This window comes from Hyaena hyaena, unplaced genomic scaffold (assembly GCF_003009895.1).
Source record: "Hyaena hyaena isolate Hyena2069 unplaced genomic scaffold, ASM300989v1 scaffold_576, whole genome shotgun sequence".
Taxonomy (NCBI): Eukaryota; Metazoa; Chordata; class Mammalia; order Carnivora; family Hyaenidae; genus Hyaena; species Hyaena hyaena.
The window spans coordinates 703848-731727 of NW_024081208.1; the positions used below are offsets into that span (position 1 = coordinate 703848).

Sequence of the window (27880 nt, forward strand, 5' to 3'; positions counted from 1 at the left end):
AGTTATGTCTGAGGGTTTATTTATTTTGGGGCACCTGGGTGGCTCATTCGGCTGGGCAGCCAACTTCTGAGGTCATGATCTTGAGGTCCATGAGTTTGAGCCCTGTGTTGGGCTCTGTGCTGACAGCTCAGAGCCTGGAGCCTGCTTAGGATTCTGTGATTCCCTCTCTGTCCATTACCACTCAAGCTTTGTCTCTCTCTGTCTCAAAAGTAAAATAAACGTTAAAAAGAATTAAAAACAAGTTATGTCTGGGGGAAGTTCTCTGTGTCTCTTGGATTTCCATGTCTGTTTCTTTCCCCAGATTGGGGAAGTTCCCAGTTTAATTTGTTCAAGTACTCCTTAAGCCCCTTTCTCTCTCTTTTTCTTCTAGAATTCCTATGATCTGGATATTGTTCTGTTTGGTTGCATCGAATTCTCCTTTCATGCTCCTGGATCAATTTATCTCTCTTTTTCTCAGCTTCCTCTTTTTCTATAATTGTGTTTTCTAGTTCACCTATTCTCCTCTCTGCCTCTTCAATCTGTGCATGGCTGCTTCCAGTTTGTTAGGCACTGCATTTATAGCATTTTTTAGTTTATCACAACTATTTTTAAAGTCAATAATCTTTGTAGCAATAGCTTCCTTGGTGTCTTCCATGCCTTTTTCAAGCCCAGCGATTAATTTTATGACAATTGTTCTAAATTCTTGTTCAGTTATGTTGCTTATATCTGTTTTGTCCAATTCTTTAGCTGTCACTTCTTCCTGGAATTTCTTTAGAGGAGAGTTCTTCCGTTTTGTCATTTTGGGTAGCTTTCTGTCTTTTGTTAGTTTTAAAAGCTTGTTATGCACTCTGCACCTGAGAGTACTGCTATATTAAAGAAGGCACATTGGGGTGCCTGGGTGGCTCATGTAGGTTAGGCCTCAACTTTGGCTCAGGTTATGATCTCGCAGTTCGTGGGTTCAAGCCCCACATTGGGTTTGTGCTGTCAGCTCAGAGCCTGGAGCCTGTTTCAGATTCTGTGTCTCCCTCTCTCTCTGTGCCTCCCCCACTCATGCTCTGTCTCTCTCTGTTTCAAAAATAAGTAAACTAAAAAAAAAAAAAAAAAAAAAAGAAGAAGAAGAAGGCACATTGACTGTCCAGGGCCTGTCTGCTCAGGAAGTGTTCTTTTAATGGTGTCCCTTGGTCTCTCTTCTTGAGATTTTGGTTATTTTGTTTCCCCTACTTGTAGTGATGTTTAGGATTCTCCACCATGTGTACTTTGGCCTGTTTCTTGAGGTAGCCTTGGAAAGGAAAACAGACAGAAAAACAAAGAGGTAACAAAATTATGCGAACGCACAGACAAATCAAACAAAGAAGGAAACCAAAAGGAAAAAACAAACAAAAAACAAAAACAACAAAAGACAAAGTGCAGTCTAAAAGCATAAAACCAGAATTCCCAGCTACAAATAAAGAGCAGGGTGTATGCAGTGCTGATGGAAGAGCATATACAAATAGAGAAATGACAGAGTGAGGAGAAAGAGAACTTGAACATTGACCAGGCAGACAGACTAAAAGCCTTAATTCAGGGAGAGAAAAAGGAGAATATGGTAGGAGGCGAGGAGAAAGAAATGAAGATAATGTTACCTAGAGAAACTGTATAGTCTGATTATTCCAGAGAGAGAAAGAGATAAAGGAAGGTAATGACAGAAGTGTAGAATATGCATCAAGAGAATGGATTAAATGTGACTGTTTAAGCAAACCTATACCAAAGTGTCCAGGCCAGCAGAGGGGAGAGATAAGAATGAAGTAAGGGAGAATATATCTGAATAGCAAGAATTGATCTAGAGTTAATGATGACAATGCATCAATGCTGGTCTTGCCCTGGGCTCTGGTAAAAACAAACAAACAAACAAACAAACAAACAAACCAGTTATCCACAGCCAGATGAGTGTGGTTTGGTGTAGGCAGGTTTACCCTCCACTGTGGGTCTTGCAGGCCGCTGCCTCAGGTCCTGCCTTGGTGGTTGTGGGAAGAAAAGTTGTGGCCCCCCAGTGTCTTCTCTAACCAAGTATTGCAAATAATTCTTTTGTGTCCAATCTTCCTGTGCCACAGGTGTAGCCAAGGTGGACTATGTTCTATATCCCAAGCCCAGCCTCCTTTCCAGATCTTTGTCTGTGTGCTTTAATGATACTGACCGAAATGTAATCCTACAGGCTGGGGCACTTCCTTGCAAGGGATTGAGTAGGAAGAATAGGGGAGCGATTCTTCCTGATGCCTGGGACCAAGGGCACCCAGCCCAAAGAACGTTCCACAGTTAGAGATAGGCTCTCTCTCCAAAAGTCCTGCGGTTAGAGATGGGATGATAGGATCCCTCTCCATCATAGGATGAGTTTTTCCTCTTCTCCAGGGACAGTTCTATGAGCAGTTTCAGCGGCGCTTTCTCTTCCCCTTGTCTCTCCGTGGCTTTCCACAGAGGGGGCTCCCTCCCCTCCGTGCTTCTGGGTCCTGGCCCATTTTTATCTTCCCCAGTTCGCAATCATGCACCTATGAGGCTGTCTTCTTAGCAGATTCTGTCTCTTCCTCTCAGACTCAGTGTTCTTTGGCTTCAGCCTTTCTTTGTTTGAGAGAGGCGGGCAGGAAATACAGAACTCACTATTTCTCCACCATCTTGCCTTTCCATTGTCTAAATTCCCATTGTTTATTCTGTAATTTTCTCAGGAGGTGATGGTGATGTGCTGCTGGTCCCTGGAAGTGAGTGCACAAGCACCAGAGTTTGCGGGGGCCGAGGCTACTTGTATCTCAAATGGTTTACTTCAAGTAGCTGATGTTGCTAGCTCTGAAAAATAGTTCCTCAGTAGATGTTCTTAGTCTTCAGAAGTTAGAAAGAATAGTTTTAGAGCTACCTTCAGAAGGTCCCTAAGGAGATGCAAAAAATAAAACAGGGAAAGTGTTTCTTTCCCTCTGAGTTATAATAGGGAAGAAATGGAAATTTTCCCATTCCTTTCTGTTGCCAACACTAGGAAATTTATTCATTGATTACCAGTGCTTATAGATTCATTCTTAAAGCAGTGAGGGAAAGTATTGGTTAGTAAAAACCAACTATATCACATTAGATCTACAAGCCAGTAATTAGCAAGTTACATTCCATAAAGCAAAGGACACTTCTCTAAGCATTAGGAAACAAGGGATATGTTTCTAGCTGTGTCACAAAGAAGCCTGATATTATGAAAGTAATTTTGCCTCAATAACTCAGCTTTTTATTTCTAATACGTAGAATAGGGATTTATTTATTTAATCATCATATATTTATTGGCCACTTGCTATGTGTCAGGCACAATTCCAGGCATTGGAGATATACAGAAAACAAGGCCAACACATTTCCTGCCCTCATGGTGCCTACATTTTAGTTGGGGAAAGAGATAAATATTAGGTAAGCAAACAAATATATGAGATATTCACAGATCCTGATAACTTTTATGAAGGAAAATAACAAGATAATATGATACAAACTCACTGAGGGAGACTACTTCATACAGTATGACTCAGGGAAAGAATGGGTTAACCATGGAACAAGCTTGAGGAACTTATGACAAAATGCCAGACTTTCACTGGCCAACAGGAGGATTATAGATGAGAGAATGGCACTAGTCATAGACTAGAGATAAGATGATTGGCTTTTTAACAACTAGGCTTCATTAATAGCCTCTAGCTAACAGAAAATAGAATTTTCTCATGAGTTAACATGTTTGAAAATACTTAAACCATGTTTAATTCAATAAAGTATAAGATATAAGCACATGGGTGTATGTCTGCACTAAGCCTCTGAGTTCTACCAACAGTAACCATTTGAAAAGGGAAAATCAATGCTTAGATGTAATTTGTAGCCACAAGGTAGACCGATTGGGCTGTTTCTAAAACCAACTGGAACTCGATGTCCAAAACCTTAGGGTAGTGTTTCCCATTGGTCTTACAAACAAGTTTTATAATCAATTAAATTTGAGAAAGGCCTAAGACTATCTCCCTATCTTAGAGTTTAGGAGTGAATATTGGTCCATCAAAGTCCATATCATGTAAGAAAGGAACCTATTGAGTTTTGATTTATCCATCATTTCATAAAAATTTCACCATGGACTACCTTTTGTAGTAATGTGTATGTGTCTTTGTGTATGTGTGTTTGTGTACATGTGTTTTCACATGATGCATGTATTTGTGTACATGTGTGTGTTATACCCACCAACATTTCACTGAGCACACCTTACAAAAAGCTATATCTGAGTTTTGGTAACTCGTATGAAAACCAAGTGGATTCTGTAGTTAGTAGCATTGAACTTTAACTCATGTGGTAGATTGAATAAAACTCCTTTAAAATATCTCAATAACCTAATCCCTTAATTTGTTAGGATATTACCTGACATGTAGAAGGGAATTAAGATTGTACCCAGGGTTATCCTGGATTATCTGAGTGGCCCAATGTAATTACAAGAATCCTTAAAAGTGGAAGGAACCAGAATAGGTCAGAGTGATATGATGTCATGTGAGATTAACTCAACTCACCATTGCTGTATTCCAAGACTGAGGAAAGGGGATACTAGCCAAGGAATGTGAAAGCTGCTAGAAGCTGGAAAGGGCAAGGAAACAGATTGTAACTCTAGAACATCAAGAAAGGAATGAAACCCTGCTAACATCCTGATTTTAATGCAAATGAGACCTATGTTTCACTTGTGACCTATAGAACTATAAGATAATAAATTTGCAACCTCTACAACAGGAGAAAATATTTGCAGACTATCTGTTGAAGATAATGGGCTAATATCCCAAATATATAAGAATCTCCTACCCTAAATAAAACAAAAGCAAAACCCTCACAAAAAAACAAGTAACCTGACTTTAAAAATGAGCCAAGAACTTCAATAGACATTTCTCTAAAGAAGACACACATTTGGCCACCAGGTATACCAAAAGGTGTTTAACTTCACAAATTATCAGTGAAATACAGATAAAAAACCACAGTATACCAGCATTTCACACTTGTGATGGCTATTACCAAAACAAACAAACAAACAAAAACAAACAAACAAACAACCCTCAAAAGACAAAAGCAAGTATTAGTAAGTATATGGAGAAATTGTAACCCTTGTACACTGTCAGTGGGAATGTGGAATGGTGTAGCCACTATTGCAAACAGTATGGATGTTTCTCAAAGAATCAAAAAGAGAACTACAAGCCACATGATCCAGCAATCCTACTTCTGAGTATATATCCCAAATAATTAAAATCAGAATCTCAAAGAGATATCTGCACTTCCATGTTCATTATAGCATTGTTCACAATACCAAATATATGTAAAGACCCCAAATGTCTATTGACAGATGAATATATAAAGTAAATGTGGCACAAACATACAATGGAATATTACTCAATCTTTAAAAAAGGAAATCCTGCCATTTGCAACAGCATGAATGAACCAAGAAGATATTCTGCTAAGTGAAAGAAGCCAGTCATATGATGACAAACAATGCATGATTTCACGTATATTTGATATCTAAAATAAACGCATAGAAGCAAAGAATAGAACAGTGGTTACCAGGGGATGGGGTAAGGAAAAAATGGGGAATTATTGCTCATTGGGTATAAAGTTCCTTTTATACAAGATGAAGTTTTAGAGATTTGTGGTACAAGATAATGCCTAACATTAAAATGTGTATTGTAGGGGTGCCTGGGTGGCTCAGTTGGTTAAGTGTCTGACTTCAGATTGCATCATGATCTCGTGGTTTGTGGATTTGAGCCCCAAGTTGGGCTCTGTGCTGACAGCTCAGAGCCTGGAACATGCTTCAGATTCTGTGTCTTCCTCTCTCTCTCCCCTTCTCTTGCTTGTGCCCTGTCTCTCTCTGTCTCTCAAAAATAAATACACATTTAAAAAAATTAAAAATAAAAAACAATGCGGTATTGTAGAAGTGCCTGAGTGGCTCAGTCAGTTAAGCATCCATCTTTGACTCAGGTCATGATCTCACAGTTTGTGAGTTTGAGCCCGGCATCAGGCTCTGTGCTGACAGCTTGGAGCCTGGAACCTGCTCCAGATTCGGTGTCTTCCTCCTTTTTTGCCCCTCCCCCACTCACACTCTTGTCTCTCTCTAAAAAATAAACATTAAAAGGCAATGTGGTATTGTAAATTTTAAAATAGATTACGAGTTTTTTTAAATAAAAAATATAAAGGGACTGCTGGGTGGCTCAGTCAGTTAAGCATCTGACTCTCAGTTTCAGCTCTGGTCATGATCTCACAGTTCATGACATCAAGCCCCATGTTGGGCTCTGTGATGTTAGTAAAGAATCGGAATTCTCTCTCTTCCCTCTCTCTGCCCCTCCCCTGCTCATGCTCTCTTTCTTTCTCTTTCTCAATATAAACAAACATTAAAAATTTAAAAATGTGCATATTAAGAGGTTAGATATTATGTTAAGTGTTCTTACCACAACAAAACAAAAAGAGCAAAGGAAATTTTTGGAAGTGATGTATATGTTTAGTACCTTGATTGAGTTGAAAGTATTATGAGTGTGTGCATATTTCCAAACTCCTCAAGATTTATACGTTGAGGGGCGCCTGGGTGGCCTAGTTGGTTAAGCGCCCGACTTTCGCTTAGGTCATGATCTCGCGGTTTTGTTCGTGGGTTCGAGCCTGGAGCCTATTTCTGTCTGTGACTCCCTGTCTCTCTGACCCTCCTATGTTCACGCTGTCTCTCTCTCTCTCTCTCTCTCTCTCTCCTAGAAATAAATAAAACATTAAAAAAAAGCTTTAAAAAATAAAAAAATAAATAAAAAAAGATTTATACATTGAATTTGAGCAATGTGTTGTATATCAATTATACTTCAATAAAGCTAAAAAGATAATAAATTTATTTTAAGCCACTAAATGTGTGATAACTTGTTACAACAATTGTAGATAATGAATACACCTTATCTTAGGTAGACTTCACTGAGCTGGAAGTGAAACCAACACCATATAGAAAACACATTTAGTAGGGGTGCCTGGGTGACTCAGGTGGTTGAGCATCCAACTTTGGCTCAGGTAATTATCTCACAGTTAATGGGTTCGACCCCCGCTAGGCCCTGTGCTGAAGCTCAGAGCCTGAAGCCTGCTTCAGATTCTGCACCTCCCTCTCTCTCTGCCTTTCTCTGCTTGTCTCTATTTCTCTCTGTTTCTCAAAAAATTAATAAACGTTAAAAAGATTGAAAAAAATTTAAGAAAGCACATTTGGTAGAGTACTCTGTTGATATGACGTCGAGAATGCATTTTCCTCAACCCCATTGACTAGATACACTACTGAAGTTGACCACTCACACTTGCATAGAAAGTGGAATCAAATCAAGGTCTAATATGAGCTTCTTAAAGCATGCAAATCATAGGATCATTTCACTTATCAGCATTTTCATATTTTTCACTGGTTTTCTTTAACCAGCTCTTTAGATATTAGAAAAGATCACTGCTCGTGTTGAGAAAACTCCTTTCTATTTTATCAGCTTTGTCATTCCAAGTTCATAAGGATACTATGAGTTGAATGTCTTTATTTCTGCAGAAAGTATACCTGGACTCTGCTTCTTAAAAGCTGGAAGAAATTTTCTAGAAAAACTATTTTCAGTAGACTATTTTGTGATATATATATCTCCATAGACCTAGCCTCATTAGGGCATATGCTTTGAGTTGTTTTCACCATAAGAAAGAATTTTTCCTGAACCACCCCCTCACCTACATGTGCCTTTTTCTTAACAAATAGCCAGTGAGCCATTACCCAAAATCAAGATTAAAAACTGAGATAATGATTGTGGAGATGGACTAGAGAGAAGACAATTGGCTTTTATAATAACTGGATCCATGAACTTGGTCTCATTAGTAGCCAGGTGAACAGAAAAAAAAAAAAAAAAAATATATATATATATATATATATATATACATTTATGTATATATATATATATTTCTACTTTAGTTTTGAGAACAATTATGTTAGCATCTTCTCTATAGAATGGCATTGAGCAAAAGGTTATCTTTTCTTTATATCAAACATCTTGAAATAAACATCTGAATGAATGAGACTATTAATATCCCATGCTTAATTGAATGTTTTATTTTATTTTTTTAACGTTTATTTATTTTTGAGAGACAGAAAGAGACAGAGAATGAGCGGGGGAGGGGCAAAGAGAGATGGAGACACAGAATCTGAAGCAGGATCCAGGCCCTGAGCTATCAGCACAGAACCCGATGTGGGGCTCAAACTCACGGACCACTATATCATGACCTGAGCCGAAGTCAGACGCTTAACCGACTGAGCCACCCAGGTGCCCCAATTGAATGTTTTACAATGAACCTGTTTGGTGGTTTTAAAAGTGAACTCCTGTGTATTAATATACTAGGTACCACATGTATACCAGTCTATTTTTAGGTGATTGGCTCCTTCAGTAAACAGGTAACAGAGGAACTAAAAATGTGAGTGAAACCAAGTCTAAAGTTCTATATGTGATGCAAATACTTAAGATTCTAAATCCAAAATTTTAAAGTCTTTTCTCCCTAATTGCAGTGCAACCATAGGGTATTTTTGGATGAAAATTTGTTACAGGCAGCTTTTGTTATCATGGATTATTAAATTGGCTCCAAACAGCTCTCAGGATAGATATCGTGATTAGACATAGGCCTTTCACCTCTTTTTTGTCTGTTTTTTTCATTTTGTGTGTGTGTGATTTTAAAAACTTGAGGTATAATTGACAAATAAAATCACAAGATATTTAAAGTATACAAAGTATACTATATATATATATATATATATATATATGGTAAAATAATTCTCCTCATTGGGTTAATTAAAACATCCATCACCTTACATGTTTACATTTTTTTGTTTGGTTTGGTAAAAGCATTCAAGTTTTATTTTTTGCAAACTTCAATTATATAATATAGCATTATCAACTATACATTAGATCCTCAGACCTTTTATATCTTATAATTGAAATTTGAAGTTTTACTCCTTATTTTCCCCAGCCCCAGCAATCTCTTTTTGGTTCTCTGTTACTATGAGTTTGACTTTTGTTAAGTTCCACATATAAGTGATAACATGCAGTGTTTGTCTTTCTCTCTCTGGCTTTTTCACTTAGCATAATGTCCTCTAGGTGTATCTATATTGTCACAAATGACAGGATTTCCTTCTTTTTAAAACTAAATAATATTTTATAGAATAAATGTATATACCTACCACATTTTTATCCATTCATCCATCAAAGACACTTATATTGTTTCCATATGTTAGCTTGTGCGAGTAATGCTGCTATGAATATGCGAGTATAAATGTTTCTTCAAGATGATGATTTCCTTTCCTTTAGATTGTTGGATCATATGGCAGTTCTAGTTTTACTTTTTTAAGGAACCTCCATATTATTTTCTATAGTGGCTATACCAGTTTACATTCCAAACAACAATGTACAGGGGTTTGACGTTTACAGGCAAGTACCACTGGAACTCCAGTGCTTAATTTATCCATTTTAAGAGAACAGTGTGATCAGTGTAATCTGGAAGCAGGTTACAACTAGAGATTCTTTTTCCAACACTGCTGAATCTTCAAGTTGCCAAATCTTTTTGTGCCTTTGTTTACCAAGTAAAAGGAATGACATCTACCAGAGCACAATTAAAAAAAAACAATTTCATATATGTGGTAAAAGACTGAAACAGATACTACAAAAGTCCAAAAACATAGAATATTGTTAGAAAGAAACATTCAATTCTAACCCACAATGCCAAGTGTAGCTAAGAATTATGAGCAGTAATTTCCTAGATATATATGAGGTAGTCCAGGAATCAAAGTGGGCAGTAAAAGAAGGCTTTTGAGGAGAAACTACTGATTACAGTGGGATGGGGGTAGCCAAAAAAGGAAGCAAAGGGTTAATAGAAGTTTTGTTTTTGAGTTCTACTTAACCTAGTTCCTTAAGGACCAAATGTACTGGTAAGGCACTGTAAACAAAGATTCTGCTTTCTTTAACTTGTTTAAAACATTAACCTTTGTCAGCCTCCAGGGCAGATCCTGCTAGAGCAAATCAATCAAATCAAGGTCAAGGAGAAGTGGGAGAAAAAACAGAGTTAAAATGGGAATGAAGGTAGTGCATAAGAAACGTTTTATAAATTGTCTAGTTCTATGAACATGTCAGGAAAAAGTAAATGCTAATGATAATAATAAGGCTATTCCTAGGCTTTAAACACAGAGTTCTTTTATTTTCATAACATCCATTGGTTTGTGCCCATTTCCTCCTTCACAGTCCTTGGAAGTCAGAGGGCATATATGTTTACTGATTACAACATTCTTTCAACTGAAGTCAGAACCACAGACCAAGATTTTCCTGAAAAAGCCAGGAGACATAATCCCCAATAGTTGTTTTTTTTTAAAACCCAGTAGTTCTCAACTATTTGGTAATAACTGATCATTTTGAGAATATAATGAAAATGGCACAAACTCTGCAGAGAAAATAATGTGCATAAGCTGAAAATTGTCTATGTAATGTCAGGCAGTTCATGCTATCTCAGACCTCAGGTTTGAAGTCTCTGTTTATTATTGGACTACTCTAGCATCTTTTTGTGTGCTCATTTGCCAGCTTCACCACTGAGGAGGAAGATCAGTGAGAATATTAAAGTGATTTCTGTCTTGGACATTTAGGCCTTAAAAAGCTTAGCCAACTGTCAGGTCAGAGATTAGCAAAATGAAGTGTGACTGGAATGCAGTAGGTGATAGTGGTTTAGGAGCTCACTGGAAGCTTGAGTGATCAAGGGGATTTTCAGTGAGTCCCAAGGATCTGAGATATCCTTGGAACATTTAAAGCAGGAAAGAGGGAAGAAAAGACTTGTTTAGATTATTACACAAGACTGTCTTGAATGGTCAGCGATTCCTGTTAGGAATGTCATGGGAAAGAAAACTAGGAACTTTAAGCTGGTGGAATAGAGGGTGGAACAAGTATGATCCAAATCCCTTGACATCTGCTTTGTGACTTGGCATCAAGGAAATGGATCTAGCTTACCTGATAAAAGTAAATGAGAAAATATGTAAACCTGTGAGAATTGTGCCCCTATCCCTGTGATTTATTTTAGTTTATGTGACCAGAGAAGATTCTAAGCTGTATTTGGATTCATAGAAAATCTATTCTTATAGAAGCTGAGAGATTGTCAGTAAGGTTTAGAAGTTTATAATGTGTAAAAATGTGTTACTGAGGGAAGTTCAAGGCCCACAACTCAAGGGAGGAATGGGGAGAATTAATATGAATAACATGAAAGCCAAAACATTTTCTTTTGAATATGTGATTAAAGGTCTGGGGACTGCTGGTTGCAGTAGCTTTCCCCAGCCAAACCATGTTCTCATTGAGTGCATATGGTTTAGACAGCAAGTAACCCTGTTCAGTAATGACTTGGCCAAAAAACTTTATTCCTCTTACACTGGGCAGAGATTTTTCATACACTCCATCATTCTGAATGTAGTGCACTGCTTTCAAAAGTCACAGCAAATTATTCATAGTTGATTCTGACAGCAACCCTAGAACACAGGAGAGACTTAGCCCATGATTACAAAATGGCATGACATTTGGAGGAGAAGTTAGAAATTATACAGGTGTTGGCTATCTAGGATATCAAACACCTGGCTGCAATGAAAGACTTTTTAGGGGGCAGTGAAAGCACTTGCTTGGAAACTGTTTAGTTGACATTTTTTAGTTTGTGTGTGTGTATATATATTCTGTGTGTGTATGTGTGTTTGTACAAGCCATATCTCCCTTAGTAGGTGAAAAGATTTTGAGGGTAGAATCCATTTGATCCCACACTATACTAATTAGAGTGGGTACACATAGGAAATTATAAATGTAATAAATTCAAAAGTGAGTAGTGATAGTTTAAAGATAGTTTAAAAAATGTTTTAATGTTTTATTTACTTTTGAGAGAGAGAGAGCACGTGAGCAGAGGAGGGTCAGAGAGAGAGACACAGAATCTGAAGACAGTCTCTAGGCTCTGAGCTAGCTGTCAGCACAGAGTCCGACACAGGGCTCAAACCCACGGACCGTGAGATTATGACCTGAGCTGATGTCAGACATTTAACTGACTGAGCCACCCAGGCGCCCCTGAGTAGCAATAGTTAAAACAGACTTTGAAGCTATCATTTCTACATGAACAAACAATGAATATATGTTGCAAAATTAAAGGATGAAGAAAGAAAGAACAATTGAAGAGGCCACTGGATTTAACAAGTGGAGAAATGGAGAAATTTTGAGGGAGGAGAAAAGAAAATTGCAATCTGAAAAATCTGTGCTGGACTCTAAGATCTTCCACTGTTGTAACCTTAAGCAAGTTATTTCGACTAAACTCTTTCCCTTTTTCCAAACTGAGGAAAAGAACCACCCCCTTACCTACATCTCAGGGTTATTGTATGGATTCATTAAGATGTAAGCAAAAGAGCCCAGCAAAATGTAAAGTGCTATACAAATGTAAAATGGTATAATTAACATCATTTAAAGTACTCAAAAAATGAGAAGACATTCAATCAGCAGTCCAGAAAAAAATATTAGGAACAATGAGTTTGCAGAACTGAACGTAATTGTCATCATGACTTCCAGTGTATCTGTAGGAATTGATCTGGTATTGTATGAATTTAATTTTAGTTTTAGCTATGATTCTATTAGAGAGCTACATGGTATTTCTTACTTTAAAAATCAATTATTAAATTTGTTAAAAGAAGAAGAGACATTTACTTTCTGTAGGTTTCTCTAGGATTGGTGTAGCTCTTCCTGACACTAGTTGAAGAAATTATAGTCACAGAGCCAAAGGTATTTCAGACAAGTAGCTTTTAGCATCCAGGATACTATTTACTAGTGACTTATTTCAAGTGGTTGGTTACTCTTAAAACTTGGAAATAGATTCAAGTATAGCGTTATGGTAACATCACTCACTGGCTTATATCTCTCTCTTAATTCCTGAATGAGAGAAAGAGGCTAGTATGCCAGGAGTTGTTTATAATCTACTACCTCCCTTACTTCTGCTACAACTCAGACGTCTGTACATCTTTCACCTTGAGTGCTCTAGTAGAAAAAAAAGATTAATAATCAACCACATCTTCAGAGATCATCTAGTCCTATCATCTTATTTATATGGAAGAAAATTAAAGACTCAGATAAAGAGGGATATGCCCAAAAATAAGTAGTTAGAAGCAGGAACACAGAGAGGTGCTCTCTCTGCCCCTCCCCTGCTCACTCGTTCTCTACATCTCTTTCTTTCTCTCTCTCTCTCTCTTTCTCTCTCTCTCTCTTTTTCTCTCTCTCTCTGAAATAAACATAAAAAAAGAAGCAGGAACACAGATTTCCTGATCTTAGTCCAAGATCCTTTTCACTACATCAGCCTTTCTCAAAATCTGTGAATGTGCAAGGTGTCTTTCTCTCTCTCTCACACACACACATACACACATGTGCACATAAACAAATATTCATGTACATCCAAGCATTCATTGGGAAGGGAGGTTAAGGAAATTTAGAAAGTAAGATGCCCTATGCCATCTTCTTAATGATTCTCTCATGAAGTCTCCCCAGATATTACCAGCATAAGTTGTGAATAAAACAAAATTGGGTTTATTTCTTAGACACCTTCACAAAGCTTTTTGTGTGTCTCAGAGTGGGGAAGATGAGGGAAGAATTTATTAAGAATTGGTTATTTGGTTTATGGTTGGTATTTCAAATGTGGGGGTTTAATTAGAATTTATTAAGAATCATTATACAACAGTATAGGATTGGTAGAAGCAGGAAGGTGAGAATTTTGAGAGGAGTCAAAGAATCTTAGGGCTCAAACTGTCTGTTGAATGCTTTCCTTTGAAGAGGAAAAGAGTTGGTGTGTCTTTCAGGTATTTTCTGTAATGAAGAAACTATTTGCTTGGACAAGACAATCTTGGTAGAGTAAAGAAATACTAATAAATACAATGAAATAGCAGTCATGTTAATATAGACAGTAAGATATGGTTTGGGTTCTGTGTCTAGATTGAATATTGAAAGTACACAGTTTTGGTTTTAAATTAACAGTATATATTAAAACCTCAGAGAAGCCCTGAGTTGGTTAAAACTGTTCCACTTCTTTAAACTGAGATTTTCAATATTTATCTAACTACAGAATCCTGATTTTCCCTTCACATTCTGGAAAACTGAATTCTATGTTGTTCTTTTTTAAATTAATATTTTTAAATTCAGAATTGATCAGTTCATAATTATCTTAAAACATTAAATGGAAGGTACCAAGTATCCTTACCCAATCGTTTTTCTTTTTTTTTTAAATCTTTTTAATGTTTATTTATTTTTGAGAAAGAGAGAGAACTGCAAAGGAGGTGCAGAAAGAGAGAGAGAGAGAGAGAGAGAGAGAGAGAATCTGAAGCAGGCTCCAGGCTTTGAGCTGTCAGCACAAAGCCCAAAGTGGGGCTTGAACTCATGGACCATGAGATCATGACCTGAGCCAAAGTTAGGCACTTAACCGACTGAGCCACCCAGGTGCCTCACGCAGTAGTTTTTCTGATGGCTAATCTATCTAACCATTCTACCCAACTAGGTTCCTTCTATTAGACACTACATAATGACTGCTTCCTTACACAGTCTCTCTCTCTCTCTGTCTCTCTGAGAAGCGGTATATGAGTTGTAAATATTTTAGTTGAGAACCTTTTAGTGTTATAAGTATTATGTGTCTGGAATGGATCATTCCACTTACCTTTTCATCACTTTGAACCAGAAAAATATTTCTTTGTACCTATATTGCTTCCACCTCATTTGACAATGAGTTCATGTCATTATTTGCATTTTGAGATGCTCACCTCAGGTGATTGTCAGATATTACTTTTTAGTTTTATTTTAATACAGTCTTCAAAAATCGTTTTCCAAGTCATTTTAATTAGTACTTATAGATTAATCACTTTTCAAATTCTATTTATAAAAATGAGACCATTTTGAGTTTTGTCAGCTGCATAAGCAAATTATCCCCAAATCCTTAAACTTTTCTTTATCTAATTTACTACAGCATAGACAACACTGGATTTTGCCTTTTTAAACAGTTTATTTATTTTGAGAGAGAATGAGAGAGAGCAGGAGCAGAGGAGGGACAGAGAAGAGGGAGAGAGAATATCCCAAGCAGTCTCTGTGCTCTCATCATGGAACCTGATACAGGGCTCTAACCCCCAAACCATGAGATCATGACTGAGCTGAAATCGAGTCAGATGCTTAACTGACTAAGTCACCCACGTACCCCTGAATTTTGCCTTTTTAAACTTAAAATTGTGACATATTGGTTTGTTTTTGCTTTTGATTTTTGAAACAACCGTTTATAGCCAATGCATTTCCTTAATTTACTCTAACATATGTAGGTATTTAGTTACAGAGTCATTCATAAATTTTAAGTGGGAAAGGACTCAATGAGTTCAAAGGTAATTGTGTGAATACAAATGAATTAAAGGAAAACTCACAAATGAGGGCTGTGGCTATAATGCTGTGCTTGCTAAAACTGTAACTGCTCAGACTCTGTTATTCTCAAGGTGTTAACTGGATAGTTCCTTTTTTTACAGCTATTTCGGACAGCAAAGGAACTCAAGTTGGGGCCATGTGGATTTTATCAGCTGCAATAAATGAGTCAGAGACTCACATGGGAATTTGGAGGGCAGCAACAACAATAAAATTGGATCATGGAAGAGCAAATAAACTATGACTTACTAACTGAAATTATATGACACCAAGACATTTAAAGAAATTAAAACAGTCATCTGAAGTTGCATGTGTCTTAGTGATATAAATTATCCTTATGACCAACTAATATAAAAGATCACTTGGTAGTAGTTATATAGATAACTATAGCCCACTGGGTCACAGGATGCATAAATGATTTGTAGAGATTTCATTAAATCAGTTTTAATCTTTAACTTTAACATTTTCTAGCATTTGCTATTGAACAGCACTTTGAAATATATTATTTCAGTAGATCTTCTCAATAACTCTTGACTTGTCCATTATCACACATCCTTAATATCATACATCCCTGATATATATTAAATCAAACAATGCAGTACATGGTGAGCAATCAAGGAATTTTAACTGAATTAAAGCCTTGTGTTTTAAGAATTGCAACTTTGTGACTATGGAAAACTTATAGGCACAGTTATCAAGCTTTTGCTACATGGAATTATTTGGTTTGAAAGAGGTGATTTGACACATAGTATTTCTGAGTCATAATGATAAATCTCATGTCTATATAGGTTAGTACGTTTGTATGTCAACACATTAGGTAAAAAAAAAAACTTCATTTAGTCATCAAGTAAATTTTCTACATGATGTCAAGCATCGGGAATCATATGGCAATCAATCTTGGAGCCATCTGGACATTTGGCATTATTTAGAAACAAATAACATGACATGCTTGTGTGCATTACTCTAACATTTAATGTTGAAATCAGTAATTGCATACCTATAGATACAATCTACCCTAGCTTCTGGGATACTTTATTTGTCTACATAGGAAAATATAGAGTTCTAGTTACTCCATGACTTGGTACCTAGTTCAATGGTTCTAAAACTTGTTTGATATTATAGTCAATGGGGAGCATTAAAAAGTATTGATGTCTTTTTTAATTTTTTTTTAATTTTAAACATTTATTTATTATTGAGAAACAGAGAGAGACAGAGCATGAGCATGGGAGGGTCAGAGAGAGGGGGAAACACAGGATCTGAAGCAGGATCCAAGCTCTGAGTTGTCAGCTAAGAGCCTGATACAGGGCTCAAGCACATGAGTGGTGAGATCATGACCTGATCCGAAGTCAGACTCTCAACTGACTGAGCCACCCAGGAGCCCCAAAAAGTATTGATGTTTTGATCTCACTCTCAGAGATTCTGATTTAATTGGTTGGGAGTATAGCATGAAAATCAGGATTATTTTTTTAAACTTTGCTAGGTAGTTCTAACATAAAGACAAAGTTAAGAACCATTGATTCTTAGTTTATTCACTTACTGGCCCTATGCTGTCTTTGGTATCTCAATGCTTCCCTAGTAATCAATGTCTTGCTTAGTACATTAATTCCCAATAACTGGATTGTTGAGACTTGTGTATCTCCTATCAGTCACCACCCTACTTGGACTCCTACCAAATTCTTTCCACTCAAAACTCAATCATGTGTTTGATCTGGCCCTTGCTTGGCTAGAAAACAGTAGGTTTTAGGATCTGGTTCTTTGTTGACCAGTCTCCTATTTTCCAGAATATGGTGTTTTTTCCCCATGTTTTGATTTCTGACCTTTGACCAAATCTGGGCATCTTACTAGCTTTTAAATGCTGATTCTGTTCAGTCTGCCACAGAATAGTATCAAATTTTTTTTAAATTTTTTAATGTTTTCCTTATTTCTGAGAGAGAGAGAGGCAGCGTGAGAAGGGGAGGGTCACAGAGAGAGGGAGACAGAGAATCGGAAGCAGGCTCCAGGCTCTGAGCTAGCTTTCAGCAAAGAGCCCAATGCGGGGCTCAAACCCACGAACTGTGAGATCATGACCTGAGCTGAAGTTGGACGCTTAACCGACTGAGCCACCCAGGTGCCCCAATAGTATTAAAATTTTTATTTACAACATCAGTGTCTAGATGATCAAGAATCGTTTTGCCTTTATCCTCCAAATATTTTGGTATTATGCTGCCATAAATGGTATAGCATGGTAGTAAGTTCAGAGTTAGGTCATTTAAAATGTAAACCTGGTTCCACCATTTTCTAGCTGCCTGACCTTGATTCACTTACATAACCTCCCTTAGTCTCAGTTTTCATATCCCTAAAATAGAGATAATGATCATTACATTTAAGGTTATCAAAATTAATTGAAGTAATGTCCATAGCATGTTTTACAAAGCCTGGTACATAGTTCAGTGTTCAAGTCCATGTTAGCAACTCTCTTTTTGAATAATAAAAATTCAACAGGTAGAGCTTGTTTAAAATCAATAAACAATGATTTGGCAATCAAAACAAATTGTTTCCCCCATCTTACTCACAATTTGTACAGGACCTTTTTATGATTTAAATTAACTTTTCCCTATTAATCTGAATTGGTGAAAGTAATTAGTGTTTTATTATAAAAGTTTGAAGACATGCAGAAAAGCAGAAAGAATAGCATAATGAAGACCAATATATAAAGTACATAGATTTTACATTTGTTAACATCTGTCACATTTGCTACCTTTTCATTTTTTCCAAATTTTATTTTAAGGTAATTATAAATGATATTTCACCGCTAAATACTTCAGCATCATGTCTAAAAAAATAAGGACATTTTCTTTTGTAACCACAGTATGATTAACACACCTGGCAAAATTGGGGCGCCTGGGTGGCTCAGTTGGTTGAGCGTCTGACTTTGGCTCAGGTCATGATCTCACAGTTTGTGGGTTCAAGTCCCGCATCAGGCTCTGTACTGACAGCTAGCTCAGAGCTTGGAGCCTGCTTCAAATTCTCTATCTCCTTCTCTCTCTGACCCTCCCCTGCTCACGCTGTCGCTCTCTCTCTTTCTCACAAATAAATAAAAACATTAAAAAAATAAAAAAACACCTAGAAAAATTAACAGTATGAATTAATCCATTTTAAGAGACTATCAACTCCTTGAAAGACAGAGATACTGGCTTCTACTATGACACAGATATGTGTATATGTTCTCAGTGCATCCTTGTGAATTGCCAAGTCTTTAATGGCTTCATGCAGTTTTATTGTATTTGCTCATTTCTTCCCTCTGGAATACAGAGGGAGAAAACTCTTCTTTGCTGATCTTGTTCCCTCTTTACTTACACTTCCCAGGCCATCAAGAGAGAAAATAAGGGAATAAAGGGAAATTAAGTTCCCCTTTCTCTGTAAATTATACAGGTTGCCCTTCCCATGGCATCCTGATTCTGTAGGCAAGTTAATAACTTTCCTCATTGGCAAAAATCACTGACTTCTCGTGAACTGTGGTAGTAAATATTTGATAGACACTGAAATTTATATATGCAAGTTGCAATATATACCTGAAGCTATCTTAATACCACAGTTAAAATGAATTATGCCAGTAGATAATAATTAAAATAATTACTATATCAACTCTAGCAGTAACAGTTCTAGGACAAACCATATTAACAATTAGCCTCAATCTTTTCCCACCCTTTCCCATTTAGAATATCTTTACTTTTTTTTTCCTTTCTAGCTTTTAAAAAATCTTTCATCATTTTGGAAAATATTTGATAATGTTCTGCATGCTAAAGGTATGAAATTTCCTTGAATTTGATCAGATATGATCGTTGTCCATTTGAGGCTTTGCCTGTTGTTTTCGAGAAACACATGATTTAATCACCTCATTCTCCTCTGGGGGAACTCAAGCAAAAAGTGCTATTGGAAAGAACAGACCCCTCAAAATTTTCACCACATGGAAAATGTACCTAATTATGTAATAACATCTTTCATCAGCATTTCCCTCAATTCATTGTTCCTTGATTGTGTTCTCTCAAATATTAAAGATTAAATCTTGAACCAAATATTTAATCTTGGACAAAGCATCACATTTAGAAATAGGATGGGTTCCATCATGCCTAGGCAAGCACTGTGCAGGTCTTATTCCCATAGTGGTGGTTATTGACAGGAATGCTGTCACTCTTGGCTATAATGGGCTCCATTAACTCTGCCAGGAAAAAGGTACTCTGGCATTTTGGCAGGTGTTTTTTGCCAGGCTCTAAACTTTTTCTAATCTTTACAACTTGGCTACCCAGAGATTTTTATGAGTGTTATTTGACATCCCGGCTGTTGACTTAGTCATAAGCAAAAAATACACTAAGTTGTCTTTATGTAATCTGGTTCTTTTTCTGTTTTTGTGTTTTCTGGGCAGGGTACCTGTAATTCACATATGTCAAAGTTTGATGCAAAGTAATAATGTTCACATTTGATAGTATGAATCACCTTAAATGCATTTCTGGATTTGATCACCATCATAACACTAAGGTTAAGTTAGAACTAATTGGTCCATTTTATAGATGAGCAAACTAAGAACATTTTCATTTTCATTTTTGAAGATCACAAAGGCCTGGGAGGGAGCTGTCTTGGCCAAAGTCTAATGTGCTGCTTCTTGATCTAACTTGGTTGACTTATTTTTTTTTCTTGGTTGACTTATTAATGAGAGTTTGACAAAGATCAGCTAACTGCAAGCCAAGAGACTAGGTTTTAGAGTCAGTCATAAGAATTGAATGAATGAATGGCAGCATATATAATTTAAAGAAGATTGATCAGTAGCTTTTATTCATAACATGTTATAATTGAATGGACCTGCAGACGTCTACTATTTATGTTCCTATGTTGATCAAGGTCTCCACCAAATGAGTAATGGCCAATTGTGGATAAGTCACAAATGTGACTTTCTTTCCAAAGTCTACAAGAGAAAGAAGACATACAGTGAATTTGAGTGTGTGTGTTTGTGTGTGAGTGTATGTGTGTGGGTGTGTCCTCTTTGAAATAATTTAGGGGATCTTACTATTTTTGACCAAGAGTTACCCTAGGTTAACTGTCGCACAATTTATGTGCTAAGGTTATTGAATCAATAATTAAGTAAACTGAGTCCTGCCCCATGTAATGAATATTGAAAAAAAAAAAAAAACTAACTTAAGTATTTCCAAATAGTGTGAATAGTGTGAATGAGACATTGGCTTTGGACAGTTTTTTCACTACTAACTACATGGCAAATTGGTGAGCAGTGATAAGTGGTTGTTCTAGCAAAAAATCAGAATACCCTAAAGAGGTAGATATCTGTATATAACAAGACTTTCTGGTCCTCTCCCTTGCAATGTATCAAGTAGTCTCTTTATAACACTGCCACCTTTCCTTCCTCTTTTCTTCAACCAACCTCCTTCTGCTCAGCCTCTTCTCTGGTTACACTTGATTTAACTAGAACTCCTACCACTGACTCAAATGGAAAATATGTGGAACTGCTGTCCAGAATGCAGGCATGTGGCAGAATCCTCTTGAACGCCAGTAGTCTCATTGAATGCTAATGATAGCCTGCAAGGACTATCAATCATTTTAGGGAATACCATGTCATGAGATGCAGGGATTTCAAAAGAAAAGAGGTAAAAGTACACCACTGAAAATGAGCAAATCAGTAGCTGTTAGTTTCCAGAAATGAATTTGGTAGTGGACAATGTAAGAGACAATAACAAGAATGTTCTGAATTTGAATGGAACTTTCTCCCTTGTCAGTGTATTTTTCCATCTGTTATCTCATTTAATCCTCACAACAGCCCTATAAAGTAGGCATGGCAAGGAGGTATTATCACCCTCTATTTGACCCATGAGAAAACCCAAGTGAAATGATGAGTTAATGACAGAACCTGGACTATAATTTAGGACATTTGACTCTGGCTATTTATTCAGCCATCTAGCTATTCCTTTCTTCTTTCAAATATAGAAGCCTCAGGCCCAGTATTTCAGATGCCTTTAAGTAGAGAGAATAAATTAACCCCCCACCCCATAACCCTCCAGCAACCCTCAGTTTCTTCTCTGTATTTGAGAGTCTCTTATGCTTTGCCTCCTTCTCTGTTTTTATCTTATTTTTCCTTCCCTTCCCCTGTTTTCATGTATTGAGTTTTTCAAATTCCACATTTGTGTGAAATCATATGACATCTGTCTTTCTCTGACTGACTTCTTTCACTTAGCATAATAGCCTCCAGTTCCATTCACACTGTTGCAAACAGCAAGATTTCAGTCTTTTTCATAACCAAGTAGTATTCCATTATATATATACCACATCTTTTTAAAAAAAAAATTTAAATGTTTATTCATTTTTGAGAGACAGAGAGAGTGCGAATGGGGGAGGGGCAGAGAGAGAGACACACAGAATCCAAAGTAGGCTCCAGACTCTGAGATCTCAGCGCAGAGCCCAACACGGGGCTCGAGCCCATGAACTGTGAAATCATGACCTGAGCCAAAGTCAGGTGCTTAACTCACTGAGCCACCCAGGTGCCCCATACCACATCTTCTTTATTCCATCATCAGTTAATGGACATTTGGACTGTTTCCATAATTTGGCTATTGTAGATAATGCTGTTATAAACATCAGATGCATGTATCCCTTTGAATTAATATTTTTATATTCTTTAGGTAAATACCTAGTAGTGCAATTTCTGGATCATATGTTATTTCTATTTTTTTAAATGTTTTATTTATTTCTGAGAGAGAGATAGAGACAGTGTGAGCAGGGGAGGGTCAGAGAGAGAGGGAGACACAGAACCCAAAGCAGGCTCCGGGCTCTGAACTGGCTGTCAGCACAGAGCCCAATGCGGGGCTCAAACCCACCAACCGTGAGATATGACCTGAGCCGAAGTCAGACGCCCAACCGACTGAGCCACCCAGGCGCCCTGGTTATTTCTATTTTTAACTTTTTGAAGAACCTCCATGTTTTGAGGAACACTCTGTTTTCTAGAGTGGCTGCACCAATTTGCATTCCCACCAACAGTGCAAGAAGTTTCCCCTTTCTCCACATCTTTACCAGTGCCTGTTGTTTCTTGTGTTGTTGATTTTAGCCATTCTGAACAGGTGTGAGGTGATACCTCATTGTAGTTTTGATTTGTATTTCCCTGATGATGAGTGATGTTGAGCATCTATCTGTTCATGTCTGCTGGCCATCAATAAGTTCAAGTTGATTATTTCTTATTTGTTGTTGAATTGTAGGAGTTCTTTATATATTCTGGGCATTAATAGTGCAGATACATGACTTGTAAATATTTTCTCTCATTGTGTGGGTTGTCTTTTCATTGTTGATAGTTCTCTTTGATGCACAAATGTTTATATTTTCTATGAAGTCCATTTTATTTATTCTTTCTTCTGTTGCCTGTGATTTTGCTGTTATACCCAGGAAATCATGGCCAAATTGAATGTCATGATAGTTTTCCCCTACCTTTTCTTCTAAGATTTATAGGGTTTTTTTTCCTAATGTTTACATTTTTTAAATCTATTTTGAGCTTATTTTTGAACATGTGTAAGGCAAGGGTCAGTGTCATTCATTTGCATGTGGATATCCAGTTTTCCCAATATCATTTGCTCCGAAGACTGTCTTCTCTCCCTTTGAATTACAGTGGACACATTATCAAATATTACTTGACCCTATATGCAAAGGCTTATTTCTTGGTTCTCTATTCTATTCCATGGTTTAAATGTCTCTCTTTATACTAGAACAACACTGTTTTGATTATTGAAGCTTTGTAGTAACTTTTGAAATCAGGAAGTGTAAAACCTCCAACTTTATTCTTTTTCAAGATTGTTTTGGTTATCCAGGATCCTTTGAGATTCCATGTGGATTTCAGGTTGGGTTTCCTATTTATGCAAAAAAAATTGTTGTGATTTTTGATGGGAATTTCATTGAAACTGTAGATGGCTTTGAGTACTATTGATGCATTAACAATATTAAGTCTTCCAATAGATGAATGCAAGATGTCTATTTATTTGTGTTTTTAATTTCTTTTAGAAACATTTATACTTTTCAGTATACAAGTCTTACACATTCTTGGTTAAGTTTATTCCCATGTATTTTATCATTTTTGTTGTTATTATAAGTGAAATTGTTTATTTAAAATTTACTTCTCAAGTTATTTTTTAGTACTTAGAAACACAACTGATTTTCTATATGGATTTTTATCCAGATCAGTGAATTTTTACATATAAATATACCTATGTAATTAGCACATCAAAATACAAAACTTGCCCATCATCCCAGAAATTCTTTTCATGCCCATTTTCAATCTATACTCCCCAACACTAGTATGGAGTCTATTAGCATTCATTTCATTGATAAGTTTTTGAACTTCATGTAATTGATTCAAAGAGTGTACACCCTATTGCTCAATTCTTTTTAATGAATGGAAATTTGTTAAATGCCTAAATTTTGTTAATATGTCAAGTATTTTGGTACATACACCTGAACCCCTGCCTTCAAGGAAGTAAAGATTCAGCAAGAGGAAGAAGTTGCTACTACTTGAAGAGGTGGCAGTATAGGTTATGTGCAGACTAACCTGGATGGACAAATTTGGGTCAATGACTTGGCTTCTGTGGTTCTGGAACCTTCTGGTAGTTAGATGAGAAGGATAGAAGTGTTTGCTATGTAAAGGGAAGAAAATGTGCAAACACATGGACATTCTGGGTGTATCTGGGTTACTGTTTGGTACTCCAGTTTTACTCGAGTGTAGCTGGATGACTTTCAGTCCAGAGGTGGACAAGTAGGGATATATTATGTTCAATATGTTTTTAAGATGCATTTATTCAGCAAATTATTCTTTTTATTGCTGAAGAGATTTCATTGCATGAATATATAAAAATGTATTTTTGTCCTTTCCATTGTTAATGGGCATTTGGGTTATTTCCATGTTGTGGCTTCTGTAAATAAAGTTAATATCAGCATTCTTGTTAACGTTTTGGTAAACATAGGGACTCATTTCTCTTGGATATATATGTAAGGATGTAATAACTAGGTCATAATGGTAAGTATATGTTCAACTGTGAAAGGAACTGCCAATTTTTCTTCAAAGTGGATGTATGATCCTGGTGTTGTAATTCTTTGTCATTTTTTACTTACTGGTGTGTGTGGCAATATCTCATGATAATTTTATTTTGTATTTTCCTGATTACAAATGGTATTGCACACCTTTGCATATTTTTATTGGACATTTGGGCATCTTCTTTGGGAGCTGCCTCTTCAGCTGCCTCTTAAAGATTGTTTATGTTTTCTTCATTGAGTTTTAGGAGTTCTTTGTATTTTCTGGATAAGAAAGAGAAAAATAGAAAGATTGAAATTGGGTATTTTCTCCCAGCTTGTAGCTTGATTTTTCACTTTTTAAAACATGTTTTTGATGAACAGAAGTTTTGAATTTTGTTAAAGTCCATATTATTCTTTTTAAATGCTCACCTAACCCTAAATTAGGCCAGTGGGAGCTCCTTCAGTCTGACAACTGTCCTGAAATATCTCCATCAGGTTTTGAATATTTCCTTACTTTCTGGCACAGTGTTCCAGACTCACTGTGTACATTTCCTTTCCCACCTCTGAAAGGAATGCTGGTTCATTTTAATGGGGGATGGCTTTTTGAAACCAAGGTATCTGAACATTAACTTTTCTCATTGTTATTGGGATATCTTTGATTCTAGACATTTTCAGGGAATGAGTTCATACCAATACCTCTAATTCCAATCAAAAGCACAGGTTTCATTCTCTTTTCCTCCTTTGTTTTTCATCTATAGGCATTATGTATTTAATATACAGTTAGGTACATTTTTATTTTCTGATTGTATACAATTTTAAGATTTTTCCTCATCTTTTAAAATTTGTGTATTTGAATATGTAAAGCAGCAACATACTTAAAAAATCAACACTGTATAAAGAAATAAAATCAGAGAAGTTCTATTACTTTTACTTCATGCCCAGTTACTCCTTTTATGTAAATAATTTCACTTTTATCTGCCTTGTTATTTCTTACATTTTGTAAAAATAAATACATAATTACATAGCTTTTCCTTTTTTTACATTTATCCTTTCTTTAATATAATATAGTGTATCGTATATTCATTCATTCTCTTTTGCACTTTTTTCCATCTGACACTGTATCCTAGAAAGTCACTCTATATTAACTCTTATTATTTCACAGAAAACCTCATTTTTAATTTAATTTTGAAATAATTATAAATTCACAGGTTTCAAAGAATGTATGGGAAATACCCCAGACTCGCCCAATGTTAGCATCTTTTACAACTACAGTTCTTTATCTATACCAAGAAATTCAACATTGGTGCAATCCACAGAGCTTATTCAGATTTCACCAGTTATACATTTACTCATTTTTGTTTGTGTGTGTTCAACTTTTTAAATTTTTATCACATGTATAGACTTGCATAACCATCACCACAATCAATGTATTTAACTGTAATATCACCAGAGGATTCCTTTGAGGATGTGGAGAAAAGCAGACCCTTATGCACTTTTGGAGGGAATGTAAACTGATACAGCCACTGTGGAAAATAGCATGGAGGGAGGTTCTTCAAAAATTAAAAGTAGGACTACTGTATGATCCAGTAATCTCCCTTCTGGATATATACCTGAAGGAAATTAAATTACTATCTTAAAGAGATATGTGTTTCTGCCATGTTCATTGCAGTATTTTTCACAGTAACAATATATAAAAACACCGTAAGTGTCAGCCAGTGGATGAATATATATGTGATATATATATGATATATACATGCACAGGCACATATACACACAGTGGAATATTTTTCACCCATAAAAAATAACAATCCTACTATTTGCAACAACATGGATAACTCTTGAAGGAATTATGTTTACCAAAATAACTCAGACTGAAAAAAACATTGTATAATCTCACTTACTATCTGAAAAAATTGAACTCACAGAAACAGAGAGCAAATTGGTGGTTTCCAGAGATAAGGGGATGGGGAAATGTTGGTCAAAGAGTACAAACCTTTAGTTATAACACGAACAAGTTCTGAGTAATGTACAGCATGGTGATTATAGTTCACAATATCATATTATATATTTGAAAGTTGCTAAGAGAGAAAAACCTAAGTGTTCTTAACACACACACACACACACACACACACACACACACACAGAGACACGATTACTATATACGGTGATAGAGGTGTTAACTGACTTTGTGGTAGTCATTTTGCAATATGTAAGTATATCAAATCATCATGCTATAAACTTTAAATTGACATAGTGTTATGTGTCAATTATATTTCAATCAAACTGGAAAAAAAAAAGATTCCCATAAATTACCCCTCTGTAAAGGTAATATCCTTAAGCACTAAGAACCAGTAATCTGGGGCGCCTGGGTGGCTCAGTCGGTTAAGCGTCTGACTTCGGCTCAGGTCATGTTCTCACGGTTTGTGGGTTCGAGCCCCGCCTCGGGCTCTGTGCTGACTGCCAGCTCAGAGACTGGAGCCTGCTTCAGATTCTGTATCTCCCTCTTTCTCTGACCCTCCCCTGTTCATGCAGTATTTCTCTCTCTCTCTCTCAGAAATAAAAGAATTAAAAAAAAGAATCACTAATCCGGTTTTTTTTGGTCTCTATTACTCTATTTTTCAAATGTTAGATGAATGGAATCATACAATGTTTATATTTTTGAAATTGCATTTTTTTTTCATTCAGAAATACTTCCTTGATATTTAAGTCATTGAGTGTATTAATAGTTTGTTCCTTGTTATTACTGAACAGTATATTATGGAATAGTTGTGCCACAGTTTATAGAACTAATCACTCATCGAAGGACATTTGAGTGGTTCCCATTTTTTAACTCTAATGAATAAAGCTATTCTGAACATTTGTGTACTAGTTCCTTCATTTTCATTTTTGCAGCCACATAAAATTTTACTGTGTGGATTTCTTATATGTGGGCATGTAGATTATTTACAAAATTTTGATATTGTAAACATTCATGCAATGAATATTTTGTACACATGCATTTTTATATTGTTGAATATACACTTTTAGAGTAAATTCGTAGAAGTAGGAATGTTGGATCAAAAGGTAAATGTGTGCTTAGCTTTTCAACCATTTCAGTGTTGTGCTGAAAGTGTGCATACTGGCTTTCAAGGATCAATTGTTAAATTTTCAAAAACTTTGTGAGCTACATACAAAACACAGCCATTAGTAAAAATTAAATCACATAAATTTACCACATAAAAATAATATTTAATATTTTGACAAAGTCCCAATAGTTTATTTTTGCTTTTGTTTCCTTGCCTCAGGAGACAGCCAATGTAAAAGAGATCGATTGTGTTCTCCTTTAGGGTTTTAATGGTTTCATGTCTCACATTTATGTCTTTAATCAATTTTGAATTTATTTTTGTGTATGGTATAAGAAAGCGGTCCAC

General features: G+C 36.2%; 1 protein-coding gene and 1 non-coding gene across 2 annotated transcripts in view; both read left to right on the forward strand.

The window, feature by feature from the left end:
• IL1RAPL2 (interleukin 1 receptor accessory protein like 2) overlaps window positions 1–27880 on the forward strand; it is a 637686-nt gene that overhangs the window by 355791 nt on the left and 254015 nt on the right. The window lies entirely within an intron of this gene.
• On the forward strand, window positions 26834–26918 carry TRNAR-UCG. Its single transcript has one exon. It is a non-coding gene; the product is annotated as a tRNA-Arg (tRNA).